The sequence below is a fragment of the Oncorhynchus nerka genome, linkage group LG15 (genome assembly GCF_034236695.1).
Source record: "Oncorhynchus nerka isolate Pitt River linkage group LG15, Oner_Uvic_2.0, whole genome shotgun sequence".
Lineage (NCBI taxonomy): Eukaryota > Metazoa > Chordata > Actinopteri > Salmoniformes > Salmonidae > Oncorhynchus > Oncorhynchus nerka.
In genome coordinates, this window is record NC_088410.1 from 65,297,055 (window position 1) to 65,323,875 (window position 26,821).

General features: G+C 44.8%; 1 pseudogene; it reads right to left on the reverse strand.

Moving 5' to 3' along the window:
* Positions 1-299: 299 nt before the first annotated feature.
* On the reverse strand, positions 300-25,971 carry LOC115142318 (protein mono-ADP-ribosyltransferase PARP3-like; annotated as a pseudogene).
* Between the last annotated feature and the right edge of the window lie 850 nt (positions 25,972-26,821).

The following is a 26,821-nucleotide window of genomic DNA, read 5'->3' on the forward strand; positions in this document are numbered from 1 at the left end:
ATAGTGGAGTGGTAATGCCATGACAGGGAGACATAGTGGAGTGGTAATGCAATGACAGGGAGACATAGTGGAGTGGTAATGCCATGACAGGGAGACATAGTGGAGTGGTAAAGCCATGACAGGGAGACATAGTGGAGTGGTAAAGCCATGACAGGGAGACATAGTGGAGTGGTAATGCCATGACAGGGAGACATAGTGGAGTGGTAATGCCATGACAGGGAGACATAGTGGAGTGGTAATGCCATGACAGGGAGACATAGTGGAGTGGTAAAGCCATGACAGGGAGACATAGTGGAGTGGTAAAGCCATGACAGGGAGACATAGTGGAGTGGTAATGCCATGACAGGGAGACATAGTGGAGTGGTAATGCCATTACAGGGAGATATAGTGGAGTGGTAATGCCATGACAGGGAGACATAGTGGAGTGGTAAAGCCATGACATGGAGACATAGTGGAGTGGTAATGCCATGACAGGGAGACATAGTGGAGTGGTAATGCCATTACAGGGAGATATAGTGGAGTGGTAATGCCATGACAGGGAGACATAGTGGAGTGGTAAAGCCATGACATGGAGACATAGTGGAGTGGTAATGCCATGACAGGGAGACATAGTGGAGTGGTAAAGCCATGACAGGGAGACATAGTGGAGTGGTAATGCCATGACAGGGAGACATAGTGGAGTGGTAATGCCATTACAGGGAGATATAGTGGAGTGGTAATGCCATGACAGGGAGACATAGTGGAGTGGTAAAGCCATGACATGAAGACATAGTGGAGTGGTAATGCCATGACAGGGAGACATAGTGGAGTGGTAATGCGTGTGCAAGCAGCTGCTCCTGAAGCCACTTGGGTACACTGCAGCATCCACCGAGAGGCTCTTGCTCCCAAGGAAATGCCTGACAGCTTGAAAGATGTTTTGGACACTACAATGAAAATGTTTAGCTTTGTTAAAGCAAGGCCCCTGAACTCTCGCATATTTTTTCTGTTTATGCAATGATATGGTCAGCGACCATCTAACGCTTTTACAACATACAGAAGTGCACTGGTTATCAAGGGGCAAAGTATTGACACGTTTAAAAAAAATGAGAGACGAGCTTAAAGTTTTCTTTACTGACAATAATTGTCACTTGTCTGAACGATTGCATGATGACGAGTTTCTCACACGACTGGCCTACCTGGGTGATGTTTTTCCTCGCCTGAATAATTTGAATCTAGGATTACAGGGACTCTCCGCAACTATATTCAATGTGCGGGACTAAATTGAGGCTATGATTAAGAAGCTGGAGGTCTTCTCTGTCTGCATTAACAAGGACAACTCACAGGTATTTCCATCATTGTATGATTTTTTGTGTGCCAATTAACTCAAGCTAAGGATGTCAAATGTGATTTAGTGAAGCATCTGAGCGAGCTGGGTGCGCATTTACGCAGGTACTTTCCAGAAACGGACGACACAAACAACTGGATTCGTTATCCCTTTCATGCCCTGCCTTCAGTCCACTTACCGATATCTGAACATTTAATCAGAAGCCACTGCCAGATAGATTTCTGGCAGGGCTGCGCTCAGAGTATCCTGTCTTGGAAAATCGCGCTGTTAAGACAGTGATGCCCTTTGCAACCACATACATATGTGAGAGTGGATTCTCGGCCCTCACTAGCATGAAAACTAAATACAGGCACAGACTGTGTGTGGAAAATGATTTAAGACTGAGACTCTCTCCAATACAACCCAACATTGCAGATATACATGTATGTGCATCCTTTCAAGCACACCCTTCTCATTAACCTGTGGTGAGTTATTCACAATTTGATGAACAAATAACGTTTTATATGTACAGTAAGATGGCTAAAGAAAAAGCTAAATGATTGATTATTGTAATTATATTATTATTTGTGCCCTGGTCCTATAAGAGCTCTTTGTCACTTCCCACGAGCCGGGCTGTGACAAAAACACACTCATTCTTATGTTTAATAAATGTATCGTATAGTGTGTGTGTGGCAGGCTTACAATGATGGCAAAAAACAACATTTGAGAGTGTGCTGACCCTGCTGCTAGAGGGGGTACGCAGCTGGAGGTTAAATGTTTGAAGGGGTACTGGACAATAAAAAGTTTGGGAACCACTGCAATAGACCATGGAAGACTGTTCACTCAAAGCCTGTTAGGATACTATAAAGGATAAGGAACAGAGTATATATATGATATTATAGGGAACTTTGGTTGGATATTGCACACAGTGACAGAGGTGTCTATTAATAACAAAAACCTTAATTACTTGAATAATACCATCTCCTAGAATGCATAGGTGCCTCCTCCCTCTCTCCTTCTCTCCAGTTAAAACTTGAGCTCCAGCAGGTAGCGGATGCGACACTGGTTTCCCTTGTAGACCATGTACTCGCTGTTGCAGAAGTAGCTGTCCTTGTACTGGGGCTGCTTGGTGGGTTTACCCTGAGGCACAGCCACCTGCTTACCATCCAGTGTCAGGAAGATGTCCTTGGACGGGTCTGAAACAATACAACAGTGTTGACTACACAACCATACTGATGCCTTCTTCTGGATATCGTCTGACCATCTACCAGATGTTTAGAAATACAGTGACCACTTCATTAGAGTATACACTACCGTTCAAAAGTTTGGGCTCACTTAGAAATGTCCTTGTTTTTGAAAGAAAATCATTTTTTTGGGCCATTTAAATGACATCAAATTGATCAGAAATACAGTGTAGACATTCTTCATGTTGTAAATTACTATTGTAGCTTGAAACATCTGATTTTTAATGAAATATCTACATAGGCGTACAGAGGCCCATTATCAGCAATCATCACTCCTGTTTTCCAATGGCACGTGGTGTTAGCTAATCCAAGTTTATCATTTTAAAAGGCTAATTGATCATTAGAAAATCCTTTTGCAATTATGTTAGCACAGCTGAAAACTGTTGATCTGATTAAAGAAGCAATAAAACTGGCCTTCTTTAGACTAGTTGAGTATCTGGAGCATCAACATTTGTGGATTTGATGACAGGCTCAAAATGGCCAGAAACCAAGTACCTTCTTCTGAAACTCGTCAGTCTATTCTTGTTCTGAGAAATGAAGGCTATTCCATGCGAGAAATTGCCAAGAAACTGAAGATCTCGTACAACGCTGTGTAATACTCCCTTCACAGAACAGCACAAACTGTCTCTAACCAGAATAGAAAGAGTGAAAGGCCCCAGTGCACAACTGAGCAAGAGGACAAGTCATTTAGAACATGAACAATGTCTACACTGTATTTCTGATCAATTTGATGTTATTTTAAATGGACAAAAAAATGTGCTTTTCTTTAAAAAACAAGGACATTTCTAAGTGACCCCAAACTTTTAAACGGTGTATATAGAGACAGACTGGCCATGGCTGAGACAATAACAGTGAATGGATTTTGTCATCAGGGTAAGGGAGTGAGTTGCTATTAGACCAGAAGTGAGCTGTGAGTGGTAGTGCTGTACCTGGTTCCACCTGTCCTCGAGCCACCACGCTTTCTCTCTTCCCACTGTAGTATCTCCGGGCAGCCGAGCGGAAATGGAGGAAAACTCGCCTCCCTGCGGACCTGGCATCCTTTCACTCTCTCCTCTCTACATTTTCCTCTTCTGTCTCTGCTGCTAAAGCCACTTTCTACCACTCTAAATTCCAAGCATCTGCCTCTAACCCTAGGAAGCTCTTTGCCACCTTCTCCTCCCTCCTGAATCCTCCTCCCCCTCCCCCCCCCCCTCCCTCTCTGCAGATGACTTCGTCAACCATTTTGAAAAGAAGGTCGACGACATCCGATCCTCGTTTGCTAAGTCAAACGACAACGCTGGTTCTGCTCACACTGCCCTACCCTGTGCTCTGACCTCTTTCTCCCCCTCTCTCTCCAGATGAAATCTCGCGTCTTGTGACGGCCGGCCGCCCAACAACCTGCCCGCTTGACCCTATCCCCTCCTCTCTTCTCCAGACCATTTCCGGAGACCTTCTCCCTTACCTCACCTCGCTCATCAACTCATCCCTGACCGCTGGCTACGTCCCTTCCGTCTTCAAGAGAGCGAGAGTTGCACCCCTTCTGAAAAAACCTACACTCGATCCCTCCGATGTCAACAACTACAGACCAGTATCCCTTCTTTCTTTTCTCTCCAAAACTCTTGAACGTGCCGTCCTTGGCCAGCTCTCCCGCTATCTCGCTCAGAATGACCTTCTTGATCCAAATCAGTCAGGCTTCAAGACTAGTCATTCAACTGAGACTGCTCTTCTCTGTATCACGGAGGCGCTCCGCACTGCTAAAGCTAACTCTCTCTCCTCTGCTCTCATCCTTCTAGACCTATCGGCTGCCTTCGATACTGTGAACCATCAGATCCTCCTCTCCACCCTCTCCGAGTTGGGCATCTCCGGCGCGGCCCACGCTTGGATTGCGTCCTACCTGACAGGTCGCTCCTACCAGGTGGCGTGGCGAGAATCTGTCTCCTCACCACGTGCTCTCACCACTGGTGTCCCCCAGGGCTCTGTTCTAGGCCCTCTCCTATTCTCGCTATACACCAAGTCACTTGGCTCTGTCATAACCTCACATGGTCTCTCCTATCATTGCTATGCAGACGACACACAATTAATCTTCTCCTTTCCACCTTCTGATGACCAGGTGGCGAATCGCATCCCTGCATGTCTGGCAGACATATCAGTGTGGATGACGGATCACCACCTCAAGCTGAACCTCGGCAAGACGGAGCTGCTCTTCCTCCCGGGGAAGGACTACCCGTTCCATGATCTCGCCATCACGGTTGACAACTCCATTGTGTCCTCCTCCCAGAGCGCTAAGAACCTTGGCGTGATCCTGGACAACACCCTGTCGTTCTCAACTAACATCAAGGCGGTGGCCCGTTCCTGTAGGTTCATGCTCTACAACATCCGCAGAGTACGACCCTGCCTCACACAGGAAGCGGCGCAGGTCCTAATCCAGGCACTTGTCATCTCCCGTCTGGATTACTGCAACTCGCTGTTGGCTGGGCTACCTGCCTGTGCCATTAAACCCCTACAACTCATCCAGAACGCCGCAGCCCGTCTGGTGTTCAACCTTCCCAAGTTCTCTCACGTCACCCCGCTCCTCTGCTCTTTCCACTGGCTTCCAGTTGAAGCTCGCATCCGCTACAAGACCATGGTGCTTGCCTACGGAGCTGTGAGGGGAACGGCACCTCAGTACCTCCAGGCTCTGATCAGGCCCTACACCCAAACAAGGGCACTGCGTTCATCCACCTCTGGCCTGCTCGCCTCCCTACCACTGAGGAAGTACAGTTCCCGCTCAGCCCAGTCAAAACTGTTCGCTGCTCTGGCCCCCCAATGGTGGAACAAACTCCCTCACGACGCCAGGACAGCGGAGTCAATCACCACCTTCCGGAGACACCTGAAACCCCACCTCTTTAAGGAATACCTAGGATAGGATAAAGTAATCCTTCTCACCCCCCCCCCTTAAAAGATTTAGATGCACTATTGTAAAGTGGCTGTTCCACTGGATGTCATAAGGTGAATGCACCAATTTGTAAGTCGCTCTGGATAAGAGCGTCTGCTAAATGACTTAAATGTAAATGTAAATGTCGTAGCCATCAGGGGCCTTCATCAGGGAGCTGTCATCCTTCGTGATGGTGTGCTCCTTCCCTAGCACTACCTCATTCAGAAACATCACCTTCAGATGTATGCACTACACAGAGACAGGACACAGAGACATGGCTTTAAGGGAGGTCCTTTTAACCGCCTAGAGTAGATGTCCGTGCCCCTGCGGAAATCAAATTAGTCTCAATCCCCGACATCCGTTGTTGGTCATCCCCACCTGTTGTGAAAGGTGGCAGAGCTACTGCAGTGTTTGTCAGACCAGTAGACATCCCGAAAATCAGTCTTCTCACGAAAATGTCTGTAGCGTCTCCACGGTTTGGCCGACAAAAGCTATTATGAACCCTCCATGGAAAGATAAGGCTCTCAACCACCATAAGCATCCAGGAACTCGTCTGAAGTCTCTACCGCCAATTTGCTAATTAAGTCTGTTGCATCTGAACAGTTTGGGCAACACACTAATATGACCCCTCTCATGAACACATACAGTACCAGTCAAAACTCATTACAGTTTTTTTTGTTTTTTTTACTATTACTATCTACATAATAATAATAATAATAATAGTGAAGTCATCAAAACTATGAAACAACAAATATGGAATCATGTAGTAACCAAAAAAGTGTTAAACAAATCAAAATATATTTTATATTTGAGATTCTTCAAAATAGCCACCTTTGCCTTGATGACAGCATTGCACACTATTGGCATTATCCTAACCAGCGCCATGAGGTAGTCACATGGAATTAATTTCAATTAACAGGTGTGCCTTTGTTAAAAGTTTAAAAAATAAATTTAACCTCTTACAGCTACCCCTCTACTTTTTTCAATTTTCGCCTGAAGACATACAGTGCCTTGCAAAAGTATTCGGCCCCCTTGAACTTTGCGACCTTTTGCCACATTTCAGGCTTCAAACATAAAGATATAAAACTGTATTTTTTTGTGAAGAATCAACAACAAGTGGGACACAATCATGAAGTGGAACGACATTTATTGGATATTTCAAACTTTTTTAACAAATCAAAAACTGAAAAATTGGGCGTGCAAAATTATTCAGCCCTCTTAAGTTAATACTTTGTAGCGCCACCTTTTGCTGAGATTACAGCTGTAAGTCGCTTGGGGTATGTCTCTATCAGTTTTGCACATCGAGAGACTGAATTTTTTTCCCATTCCTCCTTGCAAAACAGCTCGAGCTCAGTGAGGTTGGATGGAGAGCATTTGTGAACAGCAGTTTTCAGTTCTTTCCACAGATTCTCGATTGGATTCAGGTCTGGACTTTGACTTGGCCATTCTAACACCTGGATATGTTTATTTTTGAACCATTCCATTGTAGATTTTGCTTTATGTTTTGGATCATTGTCTTGTTGGAAGACAAATCTCCGTCCCAGTCTCAGGTCTTTTGCAGACTCCATCAGGTTTTCTTCCAGAATGGTCCTGTATTTGGCTCCATCCATCTTCCCATCAATTTTAACCATCTTCCCTGTCCCTGCTGAAGAAAAGCAGGCCCAAACCATGATGCTGCCACCACCATGTTTGACAGTGGGGATGGCGTGTTCAGGGTGATGAGCTGTGTTGCTTTTACGCCAAACATAACGTGAGCTGAAAGTTTAGAGGGACGGCCAGGTCTTGGTAGATTTGCAGTGGTCTGATACTCCTTCCATTTCAATATTATCGCTTGCACAGTGCTCCTTGGGATGTTTAAAGCTTGGGAAATCTTTTTGTATCCAAATCCGGCTTTAAACTTCTTCACAACAGTATCTCGGACCTGCCTGGTGTGTTCCTTGTTCTTCATGATGCTCTCTGCGCTTTTAACGGACCTCTGAGACTATCACAGTGCAGGTGCATTTATGCGGAGACTTGATTACACACAGGTGGATTGTATTTATCATCATTAGTCATTTAGGTCAACATTGGCTCATTCAGAGATCCTCACTGAACCTCTGGAGAGAGTTTGCTGCACTGAAAGTAAAGGGGCTGAATAATTTTGCACGCCCAATTTTTCAGTTTTTGATTTGTTAAAAAAGTTTGAAATATCCAATAAATGTCGTTCCACTTCATGATTGTGTCCCACTTGTTGTTGATTCTTCACAAAAAAATACAGTTTTATATCTTTATGTTTGAAGCCTGAAATGTGGCAAAAGGTCGCAAAGTTCAAGGGGGCCGAATACTTTCGCAAGGCACTGTACCCAAATCTAACTGCCTGTAGCTCAGGCCCAGTACCAAGGATATGCATATTCTTGGTTTCATTTTAAAGAAAACACTCTGACGTTTGTGTAAATGTGAATTGAATGTAGGAGAATATAACACAATATATCTGGTTTAGATAATAAATTGAAAAAAAAACACATTTTTTTATTTTTATTGTTGTATCATCATCTTTAAAATGAACAACATATTTGGAAGACCCTCAGTCCTCTACACAATATTGTGCTGCTGCTGCCAGGTGCCATAGCAGTCTCTTTCTGCTGTAAAGCAGAGGGTCACCAAGCATGTGGTGCAGGTGATGGGGGACTTCATTTTGCAAAGAACACAGCGACGCCTCCATGCTGTGCCCTTTTGGCCCTGAGGCACATCCATGCCTGCAGAAATACATTTGGGCAGATGAACACCACTTGTGGCAGGAGCAGAAGGGACAGAGGTAGAGGGGCCAGAACGTGGTGTAGTGGTGCTGTAGCCAGCAAGCTCATTGATGAGCAGCTCTCTGAAGGCTAGCTGTAAGATGGGGGGCTTTCCACAGCTCTTAGCCATTTCCTTGTGTAGGATGAATGCATTCACCACAGCAATGTTGATGAAATGATAGTCTTGTACCATTTCATAATCTTATGGAGAACATTGTAATAACCTATCAGCGCATCTGACAGGCCCACACCTCCCATGCTCTTGTTGTAGTCCTTTATTGCAGTTGGAATGGGGACATTTTTTGCGGTCCATGCCCCAGTAGCGCTGAGACAACAGGTGTCCGGCTGGATGAACCAGCTTCAGTGGGGGATGGACACCTTGGCACTGGGGGCTCCCATTCGGAGTCAGTGTCACTGTGAAAGAAAATGTTCAGTTAGAATAGTTTCACATATGTATCAACAGGTATAATAAACAGATATATATATATAGAGTACAGGGAACATAAGGTTGAATATATTATTATAGACCTGCTAGATCTACTGTCTCATTTATATTATGACAGACCAGCTAGATCTACTGTCTATTTTATATTATGACATTTCAGCTAGATCTACTGTCTCTATTATATTATGGCAGACCAGCTAGATCTACTGTCTTTATTATATTACAACAGACCAGCTAGATCTACTGTCTCCATTTCACTTTGGCCATTGTTGTGGGCCTGCCCTCCCCTCAACAGCCTCAAATAGGCTATTTCGTGTGGGGGTGGGGTGGGATGGAGTGGCAGACACGTATCTCGGCCATGCACCCTCTAATCCACAATATGTAAATACACAAACATAGGATTTGGGTCAGTACATACAAACATACCCCCACGCACAATGTATAGCCAACGTGTACTTTACACATTTCATTACATTTATATATATTGCTACTAAAAAAATTAAAAATCACAAATAATATTTGATATTAATTTCAAACAACGGCATTAGCATGAGAAGAACTTACCAGTCCAAAACAATGTCCTCTCCGTTAAAAAAATATTCCTCCATTTGGGAATCGCTAAATGAATCGTCCTCCAACAATCTCTGTCTCACTTTCCAGATCCATTTCTTCTAAAATTGTGTGTACATCTGTATATCTAGACTTAGATTTAGCGTTCCCTGACTTAGTCGCCATACTGATTGATATATAAACAGCTGAAGATGCGCTTTACCAAAATAATGCTGTGCGTAACATGCGTGGCTCCTTCCGGTATGAATCTTCAATGGCGAATGACCCTCTTTACGCCGGAGTTTACTACATGGGATGGTCTTCCAACACAAACATTACATATTGCCGTTTAGGTCATTGGCTATCTACCCAGCTAGATTTCAAGACGATCAGTGGTCATTGGGTTAAAATACAGTCAATCAATGAAACAGCGGTCATATCATTGGTGCACAAATCGGTCTTCAAATCGGTTTCTTTCAGTCAATACATCCCGCGAAATTACCCATCACGTTTGGTTGTGTTACAAACAAACCAGTTGATTGCAATGAAATCAAACATGACTGGATAAAGTCACATTTTGTGTGGGTATTGACATCGAATGTGTCGACGAAAATGGAATGAGACGGAATTCACGACACAAGCGTTTCACAAAATGTTTCGTGTTAGGCTATAAAAATGGATTTTATCAAACAAAAGACCATTCATTGTGTAACATGGGCATTGGGATTGCAAACAGACGAAGATTTGCAAAGGTAAACTATTTATTTGATTGCAGTTTGTGATGTTGTTACGCCTGTGTTGAAATATATTTTTTTAATGGGGCTTTGTTCTCAGATAATCGCATCGTATTCTTTCGCAGTAAATCCTTTTTAAAATCTGACAACGCAGTTGGATTAGCAAGATTCTAGGCTTTCGACCAATGTGACACTTGTATTTTCATGAATGTTTAATATGACTATTTATGTAGCGATCACCGTATGTTGTCGAATTTAATCCCGCTAACGGGTTCGGTGCGCAGAGAGGTTAATGAGTTTGAGCCAGTCAGTTGTGTTGTAACAAGGTCGGTGTGGTATACAGAAGATAGCCCTATTTGGTAAAAGACCAAGTCCATATTATGTTAAGAACAGCTCAAATAAGTAAAGTGAAACATCAGTCCATCACTACTTTAAGACATGAAGGTCAATCATTACATAAGGTTTCAAGAACTTTGAAAATCCATCAAGCGCTATGAAGAAACTGGCTCTCATGACGACCACCACAGGAAAGGATGACCCAGGGTTACCTCTGCTGCAGAGGATAAGTTCTTCAGAGTTAACTGCTTCCTCAGATTCGGCCCAAATAAATGCTTCCCATAGTTGAAGTAACAGACACATCTCAACATCAACTGTTCAGAGGAGACTGTGTGAATCTGGCCTTGGTTGTCGAATTGCTGCAAAGAAACCACTACTACTACACCAATAATAAGAAGAGACAAGCTTGGGCCAAGAAACATGAGAAACGGACATTAGACTGGAGGATATCTGTCCTTTGCTTTGATGAGTCCAAATTTTGAGATTTTTGGCACCAACCACTGTGTCTTTGTGAGACGCAGAGTAGATGATCTCTGCATGTGTGGTTCCCACCGTGAAGCATGGTGGAGGAGGTGTGATGGTGTGAGGGTGCTTTGCTGATGACACTGTCAGTGATTTATTTAGAATTCAAGGCAAACCTAACAAGCATTCTGCAGTGATACGCAATCCCATTTGTTTTTCAACAGGACAATGACCCAAAACACACCTCCAGGCTGTGTAAGGGCTATTTGACCAAGAAGGAGTGCTGCATCAGATGACCTGGCCTCCACAATCACCCAACCTCAACCACATTGAGGTGGGTTGGGATGAGTGAAGGAAAAACAGCCAACAAGTGCTCAGGAAATGTGGGAACTCAATCAATACGGTTGGAAAAGCATTCCTCATGAAGCTGGTTGTGATAATGCCAAGAGTGTGCAATGCTGTCATCAAGGCAAAGGGTGACTACTTTGAAGAATCTCAAATAAAATATATATATTTTGATTTGTTTAACACTTTTTTGGTTACTACATGATTCCATGTGTGTTATTTCATAGTTTTGATGTCTTCAGTATTATTCTACAATGTCGAAAATAGTAAAAATAAAGAAAATCCCTGGAATGAGTAAAGACTCGTCTGAAGTTACCAGGTAAGAGTTAATGAAAGTATATATAGAAGTAGCTAAATGTGTCCCCCTCCCAAAAAATGGGTTAAATATGTGTCCCCTGTGGCGTACAGCAGGTCAGCCACTAGTGTGAGACTCATTGAGGCCTGGTGACAGGAGTATACATCACGAGGCGATGGCTCCATCTGCTGGGCGAGCCAGGTCTCGATGGGCTCTCCGCCCAGGACTAATTGGGGCTGATTGGGGAGTTGTTGAGTAATCAAGGGCTGATTGCTCACCAGCTGTACAAGCACCATAAAGCTGCCAGAAGGGCAGGACACAGGGAGGACTGGGGGAAGTAAGGTGACTTCTGCGTAGTTGGAGATGGTGCCCGAGCTAAGACAAGGGAGTTGAGTTGGTGTGCCCGACAGGATACAGCAAGACGGAGCCCAGAATACGGTATCCCGGAGAGGGTCTCATGGGGGAGACCTATCCTTTTCTTTTGATTTATTATTTAATAAACACCCTTGAAACCGAGCTAATCATTCTCTGTCCATGTCTGATCTGTGTAAATGTCTTGACCAAACCCCCTGGTCTGCCACACCCCAAAAATGATTTCCTGATCTTTCTAATATCTCTCAGATATATAGCGAATTCAGAAAGTATTCAGACCACTTAACTTTTCCCACATTAGACTCATTAAAAAATATAAAAATAAAAAATTCCCGTCGTTTATCTACACATAATACCCATAATATCAAAGCAAAAACAGAAAATATCACATTCGTATAAGTATTCAGACCCTTTACTCAGTACTTTGTTAAAAAACCTTTGGCAGCGATTACAGCCTTGAGTCTTCGTTTGTATGACGCTTCAAGCTTGGCAGACTTGTATTTGGGGAGTTTCTACCATTTTTCTCTGCAGATCCTCTCAAGCTCAGTCAGGTTGTATGGGAGCGTTGCTGCACAGCTATTTTCAGGTCTCTCCAGAGATGTTCTATCGGCTCTGGCTGGGCCACTCAGGGACATTCAGAGACTTGTCATTAAGCCATTCCTGCTTATTCTTGGCTGTGTGCTTAGGGTCGTTGTCCTGTTGGAAGGTCAAGCTTTGCCCCAGTCTGAGGTCCTGAGCAGGTTTTCATCAAGGATATCTCTGTGCTTTGCTCCTTTAATCTTTCCCTCAATCCTGACTAGTCTCCCAGTCCCTGCCACTGAAAAACATCCCCACAGCATGATGCTGCCACAACCATGCTTCATTGTAGGGATGGTGCCAGGTTTACTCCAGACATGATGCTTTGCATTCAGGCCAAAGTGTTCAATCTTGGTTTCATCAGACCAGAGATTCTTGTTTATCATATCTTGCCTTTTGACAAACTCCAAGTGGGCTGTCATGTGCCTTTCACTGAGGAGTGGCTTCTGTCTGGCCACTCTACCATAAAGGCCTGATTGGTGGAGTGCTGCAGAGATGGTTGTCCTTCTGGAAGGTTCTCCCATCATCACAGAGGAACTCTGAAGCTCTGGTAGAGTGACCATCGGGTTCTTGGTCACCTCCCTGACCAAGGCCCTTGTTCCCCGATTGCTCAGTTTGGCCGGGCGGTCAGATCTTAGCCAGCTCTCCAAACTTCTTTCATTTAAGAATGAGGGAGGCCACTGTGTTCTTGGGGATCTTCAGTGCTGCAGAAATGTTTTGGGTACAATTCCACAGATCTGTGCCTTGACACAATCCTGTCTTGGAGCTCTACAGACAATTCCTTCGACCTCATGGCTTGGTTTTGGTCTGACATGCACTGTCAACTGTGGGACCTTATATAGACAGGTGTGTGCCTTTCCAAATCATGTCCAATCAATTGAATTTACCACAGGTGGACTCCAATGAAGTTATAGAATCATCTCAAGCATGAGCAATGGAAACACACAGCCAAGAAAACACAGGATTGGCTTCGGGACAGGTCTTAGAATGTCCTTGAGTGTCTCTCTGGAGAGACCTGAAAATAGCTGTGCAGCGACGCTTCCCACCCAACCAGACGGAGCTTGACAGGATCTGCAGAGAAGAATGGGAGAAACTCTCCAAATAAAGTTGTGCCAAGCTTGTAGGGTCATACCCAAGAAGATGCGAGGCTATAATAGCTGCAAAAGGTGCTTCAACAAGTATTGAGTAAAGGGTCTGAATACTTATGTTAATGTATTATTTCAGGTTTTTTTTTTATACGTTGCAAAAATAAATAAATAAACAGTTTTTGCTTAGAATAAGGCTGTAACATAACAAAATGTGAAGAAAGTCAAGGGGTCTGAATACTTTCCAAATGCCCTGTAACGCAGGGGTAGAACCTCACCGTAATTAGCAGAGTTGCTGATCTCCGAGGCAAAGTAGATGCCCCTGCCTGCGCAGCCCCCTGACTGGGGCATGAAGTGACTATATAGGCCACCGTTCAAGATGACCGCAACCATTGCCAAGTTGGTGCCGTGCCACAGCAGACGCCGGTTCTCCAGGTTGTCATTCTCCCTGAACCACTCCGCCTGCCGAAAACAATGCCCACACACAGATATGCAGATAGGAGAGCAGAATCCTTGACCTAACGCACTATAATAGAGGAACCTGTGTGTACATTTAAGCGCCCCAAAAAATAGATTCTCAACTTCATTACATCAATCAAGCTCACAACAAATAAGTAATGAATCAATACAAATTCATTCTGTATTACATGCTAACATTATTTTGCTGAAGTAGTGTCATGTGTTACTCACCTCAGTCTCACTCTCTACCTCCCAGACATCTATAATCTTTGGCTGGCTGTGGCTATGTGCAGTGGCCTTCAGGTATTTCTCAATTACCTTTAAATTAGACAAGAACGAAAATACAATGGAAGCTCAACATTTACTTTCGAATACAGAGAAGAATATTGTATATCATTTTGTCTCAGTAAATAGTCCCCTATAATGCATTTACAGTGGGGTAAAAAAGTATTTAGTCAGCCACCAATTGTGCAAGTTCTTCCACTTTAAAATATGAGAGAGGCCTGTAATTTTCATCATAGGTACACTTCAACTATGACAGACAAAATGAGAAGGAAAAAAATCCAGAAAATCACATTGTAGGATTTTTAATGAATTTATTTGCAAATTATGGTGGAAAATAAGTATTTTTAGGGCCTTCCTCTGACACCGCCTGGTATAGAGGTCCTAGATGGCAGGAAGCTTGGCCCCAGTGATTTACTGGGCCATACGCACTACCCTCTGTTGTGCCTTGCGGTCAGAGACTGAGCAGTTGCCATACCAGGTAGTGATGCAACCAGTCAGGATGCTCTCGATGGTGCAGTTGTAGAACCTCTTAGTCTTGAATTGACGCTTTGCCTGTTTGATGGTACGTTGGAAGACATAGTGGGATTTCTTATAAGCTTCCGGGTTAGAGTCACGCTCCTTGAAAGCGGCAGTGTGGATGTTGCCCGTAATCCATGGCCTCTGGTTGGGGAATGTACTGGAATATGTTGGGACGATGTCATCGATGCACTTATTGATGAAGCCAATGACTGATGTGGTGTACCCCTCAATGCCATAGGAAGAATCCCGGAACATATTCCAGTCTGTGCTAGCAAAACAGTCCTGTAGCTTAGCATCTGCTTCATCTGACCACTTTTTTATTGACCGAGTCACTGGTGCTTCCTGCTGTAATTTTTGCTTGTAAGCAGGAAGATAGAATTATGGTCAGATTTGCCAAATGGAGGGCGAGGGAGAGCTTTGTACTCGTCTCTGTGTGTGGAGTAAAGGTGGTCTAGAGTTTTTTTTCTCTCTGGTTGCACATTTAACATACTGATAGAAATTTGAAAAAACAGAGTTAAGTTTCCCTGCATTAATGTCCCCTGCCACTAGGAGTGCCGCCTCTGCATGAGCGTTTTCCTGTTTGCTTATGGCGGAATACAGCTCATTGAGTGCGGTCTCAGTGCCAGCATCGGTCTGTGGTGGTATGTAGACAGCTACAAAAAATACAGATGAAAACTCTCTGCATAGATAGTGTGGTCTACAGCTTATCATGAGTTTCCACCTCAAGCGAGCAAAACCTCGAGACTTCCTTATATATCGTGTTGTTTACATATTTGAATAGTCCGCCACCCAAACATAAGATATTGCACTTTTTAATGTCCCATTGGTAGATTAATCTTCCTCGTAGGTCATCGATTTTATTTTCCAATGATTGCACGTTAGCTAGTAGAACAGAAGGCAGGGGGTTTATTCGATCGCCTACAAATTCTCAGAAGGCAGCCCGACCTCTGTCCTCTTTTTCGCTGTTGTCTCTTCAAGCAAATGGTGGGATTTGGGCCTGTTCCTGGGAAAACAGTATGTCGTTCACGTCGGGCTCGTCGGACTGTTCTGATGTCCAGAAGTTATTCTCGGTCATAAGAGACAGTAGCACCAACATTATGTACAACATAAGTAAATAAATAATGCACACAAAAAAACGGTTAGGAGCACGTAAAACGTCAGCCATCTTCTCCGTTTCCGTCTTACAATCAGTATCACTAAAGATTTGTATGACTATGATTTTTACATCTACAACAATACAGCCGTGTTTGTATAAAATTAAACTTCCATTAGAGGCCACAGTACCTTGAATTCCTGTGTTTCTCTTTCTAGTAGACAGAGTTTGCAGTTGAGAGACAGATAGTTCTGGTCCAGTGAATGAGGTATTTTCTCTACCTTCATCAGCTCCTGGGTCTTCTCCGTCTCAGACTTCAGGTCTTGGGCTATCTCTATATCAGCCAGCACCTGCAGGGAACAGCAGAAGGAGGGAGAGATGGGACCAGGCCTGGAAAAAAACGACTCATTATTATGGCCAGGAGTTTAACCTATTACCAAAACTCTGTGTCTTTGTAGGCTATAAAAAAACTTTTGGCCCTAAATAGTACTGACCAATATCAATGTCATTCCACAAAGTACAAGTTGATTAAGTAGATCTCACCAGAAGCATCTCCTTCTTCTTCTCTATGATCTCAGAGCTGTCGATGACCGGGGGCCTTTTGCGTCCAAAGATGTGTGGGATGATGGTGAAGAACTTGGAGGAGAGCTCCTCCAGTTTGGCCCTGCTGGTCTGGCTGGTGTTCATAGCTCGCTCAATCTCCTCCAGCACTTTAAAGCCCTTGGTGATCTGCAGCTTGCTCAGCTTCCCCAAGGGTATGTTCTTTATGTCTGGTGGGAAGAACCAGGGAAGAGATGATGATTGTACACATATTACCGCTCTGTCTGAGTTCATATGTTAGACACGTTTTTTTATAGCTCTATGTTGACTGCTTTCCTCTACATTGGTCAATGTGGTTGTTGGGGAACTCACAATACAGCTGAATAAGCTTCGGTCCAAATCAATCAATTTTACAGTCAGGCGCCATATACATTATTGATCAGGCAGACTGGGTTTTAGATGGATTAGACATTTATCTCCAGATCGCCAGGCTTTACCCTCTACTTAAATGACTCTAGTTAATGATTTAGGATACCTCTTTGATCACAGAGACTTCAGTTGAACAGCCAAGTACTGTATATAATTCCACTGAGGGTAGAATGCAATACAACAAGCAGTCCAGTCAAACAGGTATGTTACTTAATAGAACATTTGTACATAGACAGACCCCACCCAGGCATAATGACTGAGGAACAGAAGATTGTTTCAGTGCTGTAGCGTTAATGGTGGTGTGTTGGACTAAGATTGACACCCACCCAGGTCCATGCACTCCATGGCCTTCTTGAACATGTCGTTGCTAAAAATGAGATGGATGAGCTTCTGTGTGGGGTTATTCAGGGTGCAAGGCAGAATGTTTTGGGGCCCCTTGACAATCTTCCCATCAACATTGTCCACCTGCAAAAGCCAGACGAGAGCATGCTATAATTGACACAGCGAAGCAATAATGAGTGAGAGTCAAAGAAGCAGTCTGACTCTCTATCAGAGTCCTTAGCAGCACTTAGTCCCTAGCACACCACTGTTACCTTGACCTCTGCATCCTGGCCTCCATCCACCTTTATCAGGGTGTACTTCCCCGGGCGAGACACAAAGTTGTCCCGCTCCTTCCAGCTGTTCTTCGTCTTGTCTGTGAACTTCTTCTCAAATTCTTTGATGGCTTTGTCTGGGCTGACATAGGGGACTGATAGTTTTGACTGGCCTATTTCCCCCTGTAGGTGAGGAGAAAGGATTTTGTGCTTCAATCCTAGATGCTCAACCGATGAATAGTTTAGTATATTAATTAAAGTAATCAACAAAAATGTAGATTCACTAAAGTTGACACAGGAATGTGTAGCAAACTACCATCTTGTCTTTGTCTGAAATGAAGCTTACCACTCTCCCCCATTTGGTCCAGCAGTAGTAACAGGCACCTGTATTCAACACTTGAATGACATAAAACTTATTGCTGTTATTTTCAATGTTGGTCTGATTCAGCATACAGTCATTATCTTCATACACCTGTTGGGGAGGAACATGATTTAGGTCATGTTGGCACATTAGATTTTATTAGACACCCCTATATCAAGAGCAACTTACAGGAGCGATTAGGATTAAGTGATGCACGTCGTAAGATTTTTCACCTGGACGGCTCCGGGATACAAACCAGCAGCCTTACGGTTACAGCCCGGCGCTCTTAATTGCTAGGCTACCTGACTACCCATTCATCTACTGCACTGCACAGTCTGTCCTACTGATGTGACTGCAAGGCTGATCAAACAAATCATTAAGTCAAATGCCTATAGCTAGTGACAGTTTCTCAGAATCTGCTACATATGAATGAGTAACACACACAGCAGTACATTGGTCTTTTGAAACCTCTATAACTGTATGCAGCATATACAGTCCAGGAGATGTAAGTGACCTCACTTACAGCATTACAATGGAGCAAAGTGTTTTATTTGTATTTATTTGGGATCCCCATTAGCTGTTGCCAAGACAGCATAAATTATTCCTGGGGTCCAAATGAGACTTACATCACACATAAAGCAAAAGATAAAACAGTACATCATATAACATTATTACACCACTACATATCTACAATACAACATGTATAATACCACCATACAACAATATTATAATGTACGTATGTGTAAAGTGCGTGTGCTAGCGTGTGTGTGTATGCATGTGTTTCTACCTGCGTGTGTGTGTCTCTTCACAGTACCCGCTGTTCCATAAGGTGTATTTAAAAAAAAATCAGATTCTACTTCTTGCTTCAGATACCTGATGTGGAATAGAGTTCCATGTAGTCATGGCTCTATGTAGTACTGTGCACTTCCCATAGTCTGTTCTGGACTTGTGAAGAGACCTCTGGTGGCCTGTCTTGTGGAGTATGCATGGCTGTCCGAGCTATGTGCCAGCAGTTTAAACAGACCGCTCGGTGCATTCAGCTTGTCAACACTTATTACAAAAACAAGTAGTGATGAAGTCAATCTCTCCTCCACTTTGAGACATGAGATTGACATGCATATTATTAATGTTAGCACTCCATGTACATTTAACCTCACTAGGGGGTGTGGGACGCTCCCACCTGGCCAACAACCAGTGATGTTGGCCATGCGATTATGTGATTATCTGAGAACAGCACCCAGCAGACAAATCATTACAAACAGTAACAAGCCAAGTAGAGGAGTTACACAAGTCAGAAATAGTGATAAAATTAATCACTTACCTTTGATGATCTTCAAATGTTTGCACACACAAGACTCCCATTTACTCAATAAATGTTTGTTTTGTTCGATAAAGTCCATGTTTATATCCAAAATCCTCCATTTTGTTAGCGCGTTTTGTTCAATAATCCACTGTCTCAAACAACATCCGGTGAAATTGCAGAGTGTGAAACTCAACAAAACAGAAATTATCATAATAAACATACATAAAATATACAAATGTTATACACCAGCTTAAAGATAAAATTCTTGTTAATCCAACCACTGTGTCAGATTTTTAAAAGGCTTTACGGCGAAAGCAAACCATACGATTATCTGAGAACAGCACCCAGCAGACAAATCATTACAAACAGTTAGCAGCCAAGAAGAGTAACAAAAATCAGAAATAGCGATAAAATGTATCACTTACCTTTGATGATCTTCATATGGTTGCACTCCGAAGATTCCATGCTACACAATAAATGTTTGTTTTGTTCAATAATGTCCCTCTTTATGTCCAAAAACCTCTGTTTTGATGGTGCGTTTTGTTCAGCAATCCATTGGAACAAAGCACGGTCACAACAGACAGACGAAAAATCAATAAAGTACCATAAAAGTTCATAGAAACATGTCAAACGATGTTTAAAATCACTCCTCAAGTTGTTTTTGTCATAAATAATCAATCATATTTCAACCGGACAAAAGCTTCATCAATAGAAAAGGAGAAACAGGAAAGGCGCTCTCCCGATCGTGTGCTGGACTCATGTCTGGAAATTTCCACTGTCCTCTCACTGAAAGTGCTGTATCTCCCTAATTTTTCAGCGTAAAAGCCTGAAACAATGTCTAAAGACTGGCCACATGTAGAGGAAGCCATAGAGATCATGAACTGGGTCCTAAGTCTTTGTATGGTGGATAGGCTTTCAATGGAAAAACAGACTTTCAAAATTATAGTACTTCGTGGATGGATTTTCCTCAGGTTTTCACCTGCCATATCAGTTCTGTTATACTCACAGACATTAATTTAACAGTTTTGGAAACATTAGAGTGTCTTCCATCCAGATCTCCCAATTATATGCATATCCTTGCTTCTGGGCCTGAGTAGCAGGCAGTTTACTTTGGGCACGCTTTTCATCCAAAATTCTGAATGCTGCCCCCTACCCTAGTGAAGTTAAGGGCCAACCGTGCTGCCCTAGTCTAAGCCAATCGTAATTTTCCTGAGTCCCTCTTTGTGGCAGCTACCACACGACTGAACAGTTGTCCAGGTGCGACAAAACTAAGGCCTGCAGGACCTGCCTTGTTGATAGTGTTGTTAAGAAGGCAGAGCAGCGCATTATTATGGACAGACTTCTCCCCATCTTAACTACTGTTGTATCAACATGTTTTGATCATGACAGTTTACAATCCAGGGTTACTCCAAGCGGTATAGTCACCTCAACTTGCTCTATTTCCGCATTATTCACTACAAGATTTAGATGAGGTTTAGGGTTTAGTGAATGATTTGTCCAAAATACAGTGCTTTTAGTTTTTGAAACATGTTGATGCCACCCATTCTGGGTGGTAGCTGTAGTAGCTGACGTGTATAGTGTTGAGTCATGGCTTTACTCAAAGCCAGTGGCATGTCGTTAGTAAAGATTGAAAAAGGTAAAGGGCCCAGACAGATGCCCTGGGGAATTCCTGATTCTACTTGGATTATGCTAGAGAGGTTTCCATTAAAGAACACCCTCTGTGTTCTGTTAGACAGGTAACTCTTTATCCACAATATAGCAGGAGGTGTAAAGCCATAACACATACATTTTTCCAACAGCAGACTATGATTGATAATGTCAGAAGCCGCACTGAAGTCTAACAAAACAGTCCACACAATCGTTTAATCATAAATTTCTCTCAGCCAACCATCAGTCATTTGTGTAAGTGCTGTGTTTGTTGAATGTCCTTCCCCATGAGCGTGCTGAAAGTATGTTGTCAATTTATTTACCGTAAAATGTAATTGTATCTGGTCAAACACAATTTTTCCAAAAGTTTACTAAGGGTTAGTAACAGGCTGATTGGTCGGTTATTTGAGCCAGTAAAGGGGGCTTGATATTCTTAAATAGCAGAATGACTTTAGCTTCCCTCTCAGCCTGAGGGTACACACTTTCTATTAGGCTTAGATTGAAGATATGGCAAGTAGAAGTGGCAATATCATCTGCTATTATCCTCCAAATCTTTCCATCCAAGTTGTCGGACCCCGGTGGCTTGGCATTGTTGATAGACAACAATACTTTTTTCACCTCTTCCATACTCAATTTACGGAATTCAAAATTACAATGCTGGTTTTTCATAATTTGGTCAATTATACTTGGATGTGTAGTGTTGGTGTTTGTTGCTGGAATGTAATGGCTAAGTTTGATGAAAAAATAATTAAAGTAGTTGGCTATATCAGTGGGTTTTTGATATGAATGAGCCATCTGATTCAATGAATAATGGAGCCCAAAATTTCATTTAAGGTGGTCCAAAGCTTTTTAATTATCATTCTTTATGTAATTTATCTTTGTTTCATAGAATAGTTTATTATTTTTATTCAGTTTAGTCACATGATTTCTCAATTTGCAGTAAGTTTGCCAATCGGTTGTGCAGCCACACTTATTTTCCTTTTTTTTGCCTCAACATCTCAACCATACACATTTGTCAAGTCCTCATCAATCCAAGGGGATTTAACAGTTTCTACAGTCATTTTCTTAATGGGTGCATGCTTATTAGTAACTGGAATAAGCAATTTCATAAACACGCCACAGACCAGCAAATATTGTTACATCGTCAGCATAGGAATCAAAACAAAACTTATGACCTCATGCACTCTATTAGGCCCAGCCTTTTTACTTGAACTCTGTGAAGCATTTATTTGGGCCGCAAATTCTGAGGCTGGAAACTCCAGATGAAATGATCCTCCGCAGCAGAGGTAACTGGGTCTTCCATTCCTGTGGCGGTCCACATTTAGAGCCAGTTTCATCATAGCGCTTGATGTATTTTGCGACTGCACTTGAACTTTCAAAGTTCTTGAAATGTTCCATATTGACTGACCTTCATGTCTTAAAGTAATAATGGACTGTTGTTTCTCTTTGCTTATTTGAGCTGTTCTTGCCATATTATGGACTTGGTCTTTAACCAAATCGGGCTAACTTCTGCATACCACCCCTATATTGTTACAACACAACTGATTGGCTCAAACGCATTGAAAAGGAAAGAAATTCCACATATTAACTTTTAACAAGACACACCTGTTAATTGAAATGCATTCCAGGTGACTACCTCATGAAGCTGGTTGAGAGAATGCCAAGAGTGTGCAAAGCTGTCATCAAGGCAAAGGGTGGCTACTTTGAAATATCTAAAACAAAAATATATTCTGATTTGTTTAACACTTTTTCGGTTACTACATGATTCCAAATGTGTAATTTCATAGTTTTGATGCCTTCACTATTATTTTACAATGTAGAAAATAGTAAAAATAAAGAAAATCCCTTGAATGAGTAGACATGTCCAAACTTTTGACTGGTACTGTATGTAAATGTGATATTATTTTCTTATTAAAAAACATGAACTCTAACCACGCTGCATTTTGGTCCTCTCCTTCGACGGAAGAAACCCGTTACAGAACCACCCACAACAGGACCAAGCGGCGTGGTGACAGGCAGCGGCAGCAGTAGCAGCACAAGGAGGAATGGACATGGGAGGACGAGTTGGACGGTAAAGGACCCTGGGCACACAGGAAATGTGGCGAAGCCAGGTAGGGGACCTGCGCCAACTTCCTGTGCTTACCGGAGGGCGAGAGAGACCGGGCAGGCACCGTGTTATGCTGTGGAGCGCACGGTGTTCCCAGTGCGGTTGCATAGCCCGGTGCGGAACATATCAGCTCCTCCTATCGGCCGGGCTAGAGTGGGCATGGCACCAGCCTTATGCATGGTGTCCCCGGTTCGCCTGCATAGCCCAGTGCGGGCTATTCCACCTCGCCGCACTGGCAGGGCCTTCAACCAGGTAAGGTTGGGCAGGCACAGTGCTCAAGAGCTCCAGTGCGCCTGCACGGTCCGGTTTATCCAGTGCCACCTACACGCACCAGCCCTCCGGTGGCAGCCCCCCGCACCAGGCTTCCTGTGCGTGTCCAGAGCCCAGTACTCCCTGTTTCTCCTCCCCGCACTCGCCCTGAGGTGCGTGTCCTCGGCCCAGTACCATCAGTGCCGGCACCACGCACCAGGCCTACAGTGCGCCTCGCCTGTCCAGAGCTGCTAGAGTCTCCCGCCTGTCCAGAGCTGCTAGAGTATCCCGCCTGTCCAGAGCCGCTAGAGTCTCCCGCATGTCCAGAGCCGCTAGAGTCTCCCGCCTGTCCAGAGCCGCTAGAGTCTCCCGCCTGTCCAGGGCCGCTAGAGTCTCCCGCCTGTCCAGGGCCGCTAGAGTCTCCCGCCTGTCCAGGGCCGCTAGAGTCTCCCGCCTGTCCAGAGCCGCTAGAGTCTCCCGCCTGTCCAGAGCCGCTAGAGTCTCCCGCCTGTCCAGAGCCGCCAGAGTCTCCCGCCTGTCCAGAGCCGCCAGAGTCTCCCGCCTGTCCAGAGCCGCCAGAGTCTCCCGCCTGTCCAGAGCCGCCAGAGTCTCCCGCCTGTCCAGAGCCGCCAGAGTCTCCCGCCTGTCCAGAGCCGCCAGAGTCTCCCGCCTGTCCAGAGCCGCCAGAGTCTCCCTCCTGTCCAGAGCCGCCAGAGTCTCCCGCCAGAGTCTCCCGCCTTTCCAGAGCCGCCAGAGTCTCCCGCCAGTCTGCAAGGAGCAGCCAGAGCCGCCAGGATCCGCCAGAGCCGCCAGTCTGCCAGGATCCGCCAGAGCCGCCAGTCAGCCACTGGCAGGGCCTTCAACCAGGTAAGGTTGGGCAGGCACAGTGCTCAAGAGCTCCAGTGCGCCTGCACGGTCCGGTTTATCCAGTGCCACCTACACGCACCAGCCCTCCGGTGGCAGCCCCCCGCACCAGGCTTCCTGTGCGTGTCCAGAGCCCAGTACTCCCTGTTTCTCCTCCCCGCACTCGCCCTGAGGTGCGTGTCCTCGGCCCAGTACCATCAGTGCCGGCACCACGCACCAGGCCTACAGTGCGCCTCGCCTGTCCAGAGCTGCTAGAGTCTCCCGCCTGTCCAGAGCTGCTAGAGTATCCCGCCTGTCCAGAGCCGCTAGAGTCTCCCGCCTGTCCAGAGCCGCTAGAGTCTCCCGCCTGTCCAGGGCCGCTAGAGTCTCCCGCCTGTCCAGGGCCGCTAGAGTCTCCCGCCTGTCCAGGGCCGCTAGAGTCTCCCGCCTGTCCAGAGCCGCTAGAGTCTCCCGCCTGTCCAGAGCCGCTAGAGTCTCCCGCCTGTCCAGAGCCGCCAGAGTCTCCCGCCTGTCCAGAGCCGCCAGAGTCTCCCGCCTGTCCAGAGCCGCCAGACTCTCCCGCCTGTCCAGAGCCGCCAGTCTCCCGCCTGTCCAGAGCCGCCAGAGTCTCCCGCCTGTCCAGAGCCGCCAGAGTCTCCCGCCTGTCCAGAGCCGCCAGAGTCTCCCTCCTGTCCAGAGCCGCCAGAGTCTCCCGCCAGAGTCTCCCGCCTTTCCAGAGCCGCCAGAGTCTCCCGCCAGTCTGCAAGGAGCAGCCAGAGCCGCCAGGATCCGCCAGAGCCGCCAGTCTGCCAGGATCCGCCAGAGCCGCCAGTCAGCCAGGATCCGCCAGAGCCGCCAGTCAGCCAGGATCCGCCAGAGACGCCATTCAGCCAGGATCCGCCAGAGCCGTCAGTCAGTCAGGAGCTGCCAGAGCCGTCAGTCAGCCAGAAGCTGCCAGAGCCGTCAACCAGCCTGAGCTATCGCCCAGTCCTGAGCTACCCTTCAGTCCTGAGCTACCCCTCAGTCCTGAGCTACCCCTCAGTCCTGAGCTGCCCCTCAGTCCAGTGGGGCCCCTCAGTCCAGTGGGGCCCTTTGTTAGGGTTCCTAGGCCTAGGTCGGCGGCGAGGCTCGCTCCTCAAAGGACGCTAAGGAGGTGGACTAAGACAATGATAGAGTGGGGTCCACGTCCAGCGCCAGAGCCGCCACCGCGGACAGATGCCCACCCAGACCCTCCCCTATAGGTTTAGGTTGTGCGGTCGGAGTCCGCACCTTGGGGGTGGTACTGTGACGTTCTGACCATAGTTCTTGTGTGTTTTCCTTGTTTTAGTGTTGGTCAGGATGTGAGCTGGGTGGGCATTCTATGTTGTTTGTCTATTTCTATGTTTGGCCTGATATGGTTCTCAATCAGAGGCAGGTGTTAGTCATTGTCTCTGATTGGGAACCATATTTAGGTAGCCTGTTTTGTGTTGGGTTTTGTGGGTGGTTGTTTCCTGTCTTTGTGTTCTCTACACCAGATAGGACTGTTTCGGTTTTGCCACATTTGTTATTTTGTATTTGTGTTCATGTTTAGTTTTCTTATTAAAAAACATGAACTCTAACCACGCTGCATTTTGGTCCTCCTCTCCTTCGACGGAAGAAAGCCGTTACATCATCATTATTGTGTCTTGTATGTAGATTGATTAGGCGAAAAAAATATTGAATTCCTTTTAGAATAAGGTTGTAACGTAACAAATGTGGAAAAAGTCAATACTTTCCGAATTCACTGTATGTGGATGGAAACATCTTCTAAATTACTAAAATGTAAAATAATGTCTCCACAGGAGGACATTTGAGTTGAAATAGTACCCAATACATTTGTCTGATAGGTGGTACAGGCAGCCCAAGAAATTGTCTACTTTGTGCCTTGATATGACATGATGTCCAACTCCCCTCTCCTGAATGCTGTTCTGACAGCAAGCATTGCTCATCAGCCTTACTTTTGCACTTAAGGTGTGGCCCTGCAACATTCAGAGCCTCTATGGCAGAGGAAAAGGCATCCTTTGATGTGTCAGGCTCTTGCTTCACCTTATTTCCACCCGCTTCGGTGACTTTGGTGGAAGAGGCAGCACTTCTCTTTGGTGCCATCCTTTCTCTGTATCTCAAATCACTGCAAAAAAAATAGATACGACATTATGAATCAACACACTAAAATGAAAGATGATGGATAATCCTCATGCACTTCAGTCAGCAGGTGCTTTTCACTTCATTGTTCATTAGGCAATGGACAGTGCCCATAGCAGTGATGTTTTGATGCAGCTAAGTGAGGGAATGGGTACTTCTAGTATCAGAGACGTAGCAGCAGCAGACACAGTAGAAACTGCAAAGAGGCGCCGAGGTTGAAGGGCCACGCGCGTTAAGGGCAAAATTAAATTCATCAGTTATTCTGCGCTCTGGCACAATCAAACGAGAGTGCTCTGAAATCGGAATAGATATCCAGAGTGAATTATGAATGGACAATCTGACAACGCTCTGAATTTACAAACGCCAAGTACGCACTCTGGCACTTGTGGTGGTTAATTTCTTTTAGGAGAGACAAACTTATCACACAAGTAAGAGTAATACTTAAACTAAATCTTTAATCACCTATTAATAAGGGAGCAGGTCAATACAACGCACAAATATAAAGTGAATCGATTGAGTGCTCTACGTCATGGCTGGTCGACGATTCACGCTCAGATGATTCGTTGAGAGCCCCGAGACAAAAGTACAAAGTTATTTTATAGCCAAGATGCACCCCTTTCAACCTATATGACGTACAACAGATATATAGAATGGGGAACAAGGTTAAGATTTGTATGAAAGATACCTATAATACATAGCAGACAGTATCTGCTGTGTCAACAGTTTTCATTGTGTAGAGACCAGTGTCTGGCCCCGTATAGAAAATAAACATTAACTCATGCTCTGGAATGCTCTTTAGGTTTTATCACCCAAATTACAT